The sequence below is a fragment of the Macaca fascicularis genome, chromosome X (assembly GCF_037993035.2).
Source record: "Macaca fascicularis isolate 582-1 chromosome X, T2T-MFA8v1.1".
Lineage (NCBI taxonomy): Eukaryota > Metazoa > Chordata > Mammalia > Primates > Cercopithecidae > Macaca > Macaca fascicularis.
In genome coordinates, this window is record NC_088395.1 from 24,638,489 (window position 1) to 24,645,453 (window position 6,965).

The window sequence follows — 6,965 nt, forward strand, 5'->3', positions numbered from 1 at the left end:
AAATAAAAAGCTTAAGCCACAGACTGGGAGAAAACATTTGCAAAACACCTATTTTTACAGGATTTTTATTTCAGGTGTATAAAAGTTCACAACTTAATAATTACAGAAATTACTCAGTTTTTTAAAGGGGCAAAATATTTGAACAAACACTTCATCAAAAAAGGTATACAGCTTTCTGCCTTTTTCCAGCTTTTAAGATGTTGAAGGGAGCACGTGATGGATCTTCTACTATGAAATTCTGGATTTCCCTGGGTCTTCTGTCAGGAGTGGAATCAACCATGCTGATCACACAGGAGCTGAAAAATCTGTGTATTATCTCTGTGAAGGGAATCAAGGAATGGCTGAACAGACTGTCTGCTGCTGGTGTGGGTGATGCGGTGATGGCTACAGTTAAGAAAGGCAAACCACAGCTTAAAAAGAAGGTACACCCAGCAGTGGTATTTATTTATTTATTTATTTAGTTAGTTAGTTAGTTATTTTTGAGACAGAGTTTCACTCTTGTTGCCCAGGCTGGAGTGTAATGGCGCGATCTCAACTCACTTGCAACCTCTGCCTCCTGGGTTCAAGCAATTCTCCTGCCTCAGGCTCCTGAGTAGCTGAGATCACAGGTGCCCGACACCACGCCCAGCTAATTTTTGTATTTTAATAGAGACGGGGTTTCACCATGTTGGTCAGGCTGGCCTTGAACTCCAGACCTCAGGTGATCTACCCACCTCACCCTCCCAAAGTGCTGGGATTATAGGCATGAGTCACTGCACCTGGCCTAGCAGTGGTAATTTGAAAATGAAATTAATACCAGAGAAAAGATGAAATGCTTCTTTATTTTGAAGATAATGTGGAAGTTAAAGGAAATAATAAGGTAAGATAACAGTGTCTACCATCACAGGACCAATTGCGAAGGAGGGTGCAGATTTGTGCCCCAGGATTAGATACAGCGCTGGCAGCATTGCATGACTCTCTAGTCTATTTTCCAAAAAATAGTAAAAATTATTTGCTCCCTCCCCTCCAATAAAAGAAGAAGAAGAAGATATGCAAGAGATGATCAGGAGATTTCTGGTTCCAGCTCATACATGTAAAGAGTTTGGAAGTTGTCACTACCATCCTTATATCAAGAAAAAGATGGACAAACTGAATGAAAATTAATGACTTTTCTTAGACTCATAAGATAACTGAGATAACAGGGCAAACTGCCATCCCCAAATCTAGAGAGACAGACATATACAGAGAATCACAGTCCAGATCTGCCTACCTGGAGCAGAAGCTGCTGGGGCCATAAACTGGTATGGACACTTAGATGGTAACTTTGATTAATAACTGGAGGCTGAATGTGGATTAGCATGAGAGTAAGAGACTCCTAGAGGCTGGTATCATGGGAGGAACACCACATTTTGGTGGGCTTAAGCCCACCAGATTCTCACTGTGAGGATCTGAGGAAGATCTTTGTATTAGTCTGTCCTCATGCTGCTAATAAAGACATAACTGAGACAGAGTAATTTATAAAAGAAGGAGGTTTAGTTGACTCTTAGTTTCACATGGCTGGGTAGGCCTCACAATCATGGCAGGAGGTGACAGAGGAGCAAAGTCACATCTTACATGGTGGCAGGCAAGAGAGAATGAGAACCAAGCAAAAGGGGTTTCCCCTTATAAAACCATCAGATCTTATGAGACTTATTCACTACCATGAGAACACTATGGGGGAAAACCACCCCCATGATTCAATTCTCTCCCATCAGGTCCCTTTCACAACACGTGAGAATGATGGGAGCTATAATTCAAGATGAAATTTGGGTGGAGACACAGTCAAACGGTATCAATCTTCTAGGGGGACCTGGCATGAAAAGAGGAAGAGTAGCCAATTGGGAAGCATTTCCAGAATCTTCTCAATCACAAAAGTCCACTCTCCAGTCAGGTGTGGTGGTGGCTCACAACTGTAATCCCAGCACTTTGGGAGGCTGAGGCAGGTGGATCACCTGAGGTCAGGAGTTCGAGAACAGTCTGACCAACATGGTGAAACCTCGTCTCTACTAAAAATACAAAAAATTAGCCAGGCATAGTGGCGGGTGCCTGTAATCTCAGCTACACAGGAGAATGACACAGGAGAATTGCTTGAACCCAAGAGACAGAGGTTGCTGAGATTGCACCACTGCACTCCAGCCTGGGCAATAAGGGTGAAACTCTGTCTCAAAAAAAAAAAAAAAAAAAAAAAAAAAAAGTCTATTCTCCAGGGGGAAAGACCGTCAGAGTGTCAGAGGGCAAGACTTCATCAAAAGGAGATACCGAAACATTATTCTATTTGAGGGAAGGGAATTTCAGCCCTCTCCAGTCTTCCTGTCTCACCTAAGGAAAAATGAAAATAACCATAGATAACAGGGTACAACATCTTGAGAAAATGCATTGGAAGTGCTACAGTCAGGGAAAGGAGCAGGAGGATACTATCAAAAGGTGTAATACATGCACAATTGGAATACCAGTAGAAGAAAGAGAAAATAGGGCAGAAAAAAATATTTGAAGTAATGATATGGCCATGAACTTTCCAAATAATATATCATTAAGATGATAGAAAACCACAGATCCAGGAAGCTCAGAGAACACCAAGCAGGATATATACCAAAACCAAACCAAAACAAAAAACAGGGATATCATATTCCAACTGCAGAAAATCAAGGACAAAGTGAAAATCTTGAAGGAAGCTGGAGGATGAAGAAAAACTTTACTTATACAAGAATGAGGATAAGAATTCTAGTAGACTTCTCACTGGAAACTAGACAAGCAAGAGGACAGTGGAGTGAAATCTGTAAAGTGTTGAAAGAAAAAAACCTGCCAACCTAGAATTCCATATCTAGGGAAATTATCCTTCTAAAGAGAAAGAGGAAGATGTGTTTGAAAGCAATTTGTGGAATTTAAGAAACTATAACAGATTCTTGTTTAATTGTTTAAAATAGAAACAAGAAGAGAATTGAAAATCTGAAAGCAATTCCTGGCAATGATCAGAAGTGTTTTTGACCTCACTTATTCTGATTTTGATGACGTATAAAGCCCAGAGAACAAAGAATATTGGTGGAAAAATATGTAGACTGATCTTTGTTTTAATTCCCATTATTGTGGATATGTAATACATCTTTTTATGTTTTTCAAGTTTAATTGTGTGTAATTTGTTATTTGGGTTTTTGTCATCTTTTGTGGAATTTTGAAATATCAATACAAAAAATGTTATGCCAGCTATGAAAGTTTTTCATTATTTCTAATGCTATTTAGATCCTGTCTATCTATTTAATATCAAAAGACTGAATCATGTTTAAAGATTGCTAAATTTTTCAGTGTTTTAGATAATTATCATTTTTGATTGATTAATCTCCTGTAGGAAATGAAATACTGTTTACAATACAGTCACTCTTTTCTTTTAAAATGCTGATTTGAAATAACTTGTCATTATATGTATGGTTTTAAAAAATAAAGCGACTGAAGCGCAAAAAATAGTGAAAGAGGAATAAAGACTTTTCTGAGGCAAACAAAAATTGAGAGAATTCATTGCCAGCAGTCTTCCACAAATGTTTAAAGAAGTTCTTTAGGTAGAAGGAAAATGATATAAATCAGAAATTAGTATCTACATAAAGAAAAGGAGCATGTCAGAGAAGAAATAAATGAAGGCAAAATAAAATCTTCTATTTTTCTTATTTTTAATTGACCTAAAAGATAACAGTTTAAAGCAAAATAGTAAAAATGTTTTAGTTGATTAGAGCATATGGCATATGGATAAGTGAAATGAATGACAGTAATGTCACAAGGGATGGGAGGGAGGAATTGGGAATAGTCAATTAAAAGGTACTTGTACTATGATGCTAATTTAGAAGTGGACTCAGATTATTTTTTAAATGTATATTGAAAATCACAGGGCAACCAAAAGGAGGCATATATAATATGCCAAGAGACAAGATAAAATGGAGTCATATAAACTGCTCCATTAAAACCAGAGAAGTGGAAAAAGAGAGGAAAAAAGAAATAGAACAAGGCGGGGCATGGTGGCTTAATGCCTGTAATCCCAGCACTTTGGGAGGCCGAGGCTGGTGGATCACCTGAGGTCAGGAGTTTGAGACCAGCCTGACCAACATGGTGAAACCCTGTCTCTACTAAAAATACAAAATTAGCCGGGCATGGTGTGACATGACTGTAATCCCAGCTACTTGGGAGGCTGAGGCAGGGGAATTGCTTGAAACCAGGAGGCGAAGGTGGCAGTGAGCCAAGATCGTACCATTGCACTCCAGCCTGGGCAACAAGAGTGAAACTCCATAAAAAAGAAAAAAAAGAAAGAAAGAAAGAAGGAAAGAAGGAAAGGAAGGAAGGAAGGAAGGAAGGAAGGAAGGAAAGAAGGAAGGAAGGAAGGAAAGAGAGAGAGAGAGAATAACCTCAGTGAAGCAAAAGCAGTTACAAATGACCAATAAGCATATGCCAGGGATGGTGGTTCATGCCTATAATCCCACTTTTTTTGGGAGGCCGAGGTGGGAGGATCACTTTAGGTCAGGAGTTCAAGACCAGCCTGGGCAACATAGCAAGACCTCGTCTCTATAAAAAGTTTAAAAATTAGCCAGGCATAGTGGCACATGCCTGTAGTCCCAGCCACTTGGGAGGCTGTAGTCAAAGAATTGTTTGAATCCAGGAGTGTGAGGTTGCAATGAGTTATGATTGCATCGCTGCACTCCAGCTTGGGCAACGGAGTAACCAAGAGGCAGACTGTCTCTTAAAAAATAAATAAATAAATAAATAAATACATAAATACATAAATAAAGCAGACAAGTATAAAACAAACTCTCAATGTGCTTGAACTATTAATAACTAATTGAGCAAGTTTGTCTTAGTGGTAGGAATTATTCAATAAGTAGTTAGGGACTAAGGGAAATGAAATGTAAGTTGTCTTTACTATTGAAGGAATAGGAGGGCAATACAATGAAGCAACAATTGATGACTGCTTGAACTATAATAACTTTCTGGCCAGGTGCAGTGGCTCAAGCCTGTAATCCTAACAGAGGCCAGGAGTTCGAGACCAGCCTGGGCAACAAAAGTGAGGCCCCCATCTCTATGAAAAATTTAAAAATTAGCCAGGCGCCGGGCGCGGTGGCTCAAGCCTGTAATCCCAGCACTTTGGGAGGCCGAGACGGGCGGATCACTAGGTCAGGAGATCGAGACCATCCTGGCTAACACGGTGAAACCCCGTCTCTACTAAAAAATACAAAAAACTAGCCGGGCGAGGTGGCGGGCGCCTGTAGTCCCAGCTACTCAGGAGGCTGAGACAGGAGAATGGCCCGAACCCGGGAGGCGGAGCTTGCAGTGAGCTGAGATCCGGCCACTGCACTCCAGCCTGGGCGACAGAGCGAGACTCCGTCTCAAAAAAAAAAAAAAAAAAAAAAAAAAAATTAGCCAGGCATGGTGGCATGCACCCGTGGTTCTAGTCAATCAGGACACTGAGGTGGGAGGATCACTTGAGTCCAGGAGGTCGAGGCTGCAGTGTGCTATGATTGCATCACTGCACTCCAGTCTGGGTGATGGAGTGAGTGCTGCCTCCAAAGCAGCAACAAAAATTCATTCCCTAAATCTAAACCACAGAGATGCTGTCAGACTGTGATTTCTATTGATGATAGATGCTTAATGACGGGGGGGGGGGGAATCTTTTGTATTATTATTATTATTATTATTATTATTTTTGAGATGGAGTCTTGCTCTGTCTCCCAGGCTGGAGTTCAGTGGTGCGATCTCGGCTCACTGCAACCTCCACCTCCTGGGTTCAAGCAATTCTCCTGCCTCAGCCTCCCCAGTAGCTGGAATTACAGGTGTGCGCCAACACACTCAGCTAATTTTTGTATTTTTAGTAGAGACAGGGTTTCACCAGGTTGGCCAGCCTAGTCTCAAACTACTGACCTCAGGTGATCCACCTGCCTTGGCCTCTCAAAGTGCAGGGATTACAGGTGTGAGCCGCTGCGCACAGCCCAGAGATGTATTTTTGAAAGTCAATCCTCATAAGGAGGTCCCCTGGGTAGGGAACGTATGTCTGTGAGATTGGGGTCTGGGAGTGCCAAGTGCTGGCTTGTTCTAGGGAAAGCTTCTTTGGGTTACCCTCCTCGGTCCCAGGGTCCAAGGTCCTGTCTTCAGTGTTGTGAGTATTCACTGGATTTCCTTAGGACACCCAGAGGTGGTCTCTTGAGTTTCAGGAGAGTTGCGTGTCTTCTCTTATTACCCAGAATCTTTGTGGGATGCTGAGAGCATATGCAGGCTCCCTCACTGCTGGCCTCTTTTCAGCTAGCAGACAAGCTCTCCGCAGCTGCATATAAACAACCCCTACCTCGTTGGGCTCAGAATCTTTGGATGGCCACAAGGCTGATCTTCATACCCACAGACAATCAGGCTCAAAGGCCAGATGCATGCTAACAAACGCACATGGATATTGAAATCAGAGTGGTACTTTACTGCTTTGCCATGGGAAATATACCTGGCAGGTGTGCCAGGATATAATCCAGTTGGCTGGTTTTCCCCCAATTTAGGGGAAAGAAAAATCTAGTTTACAGAAGCAAGGTTGCTTGATGCATGGAAAATCATGGCAAGGGAAGTTGTTTTGCTCACCATCTTATCCCTAGGGCCTTGAATAGTTCCAGAAAATAGTAGGCACTCAATAAACATTTGTTAAATGAATAAATTTCATGAAAGTTTTCATGTGGTCTTAACTGTTACTGCTATTGAGAGAAGATACTCATTCAGATCAGGCGCAGTGGCTCACGCCTGTGATCCCAGCACTTTGGGAGGCCAAGGCGAGTGGATAACCTGAGGTCAGGAGTTCGAGATCAGCTTCGCCACCATGGTGAAACCCCATCTCTACTAAAAAAAAATTAGCCAGGTATGGTGGTGCACACCTGTAATCCCAGCTACTTGGGAGGCTGAGACAGGAGAATCGCTTGAACCTGGGAGACAGAGGTCACAGT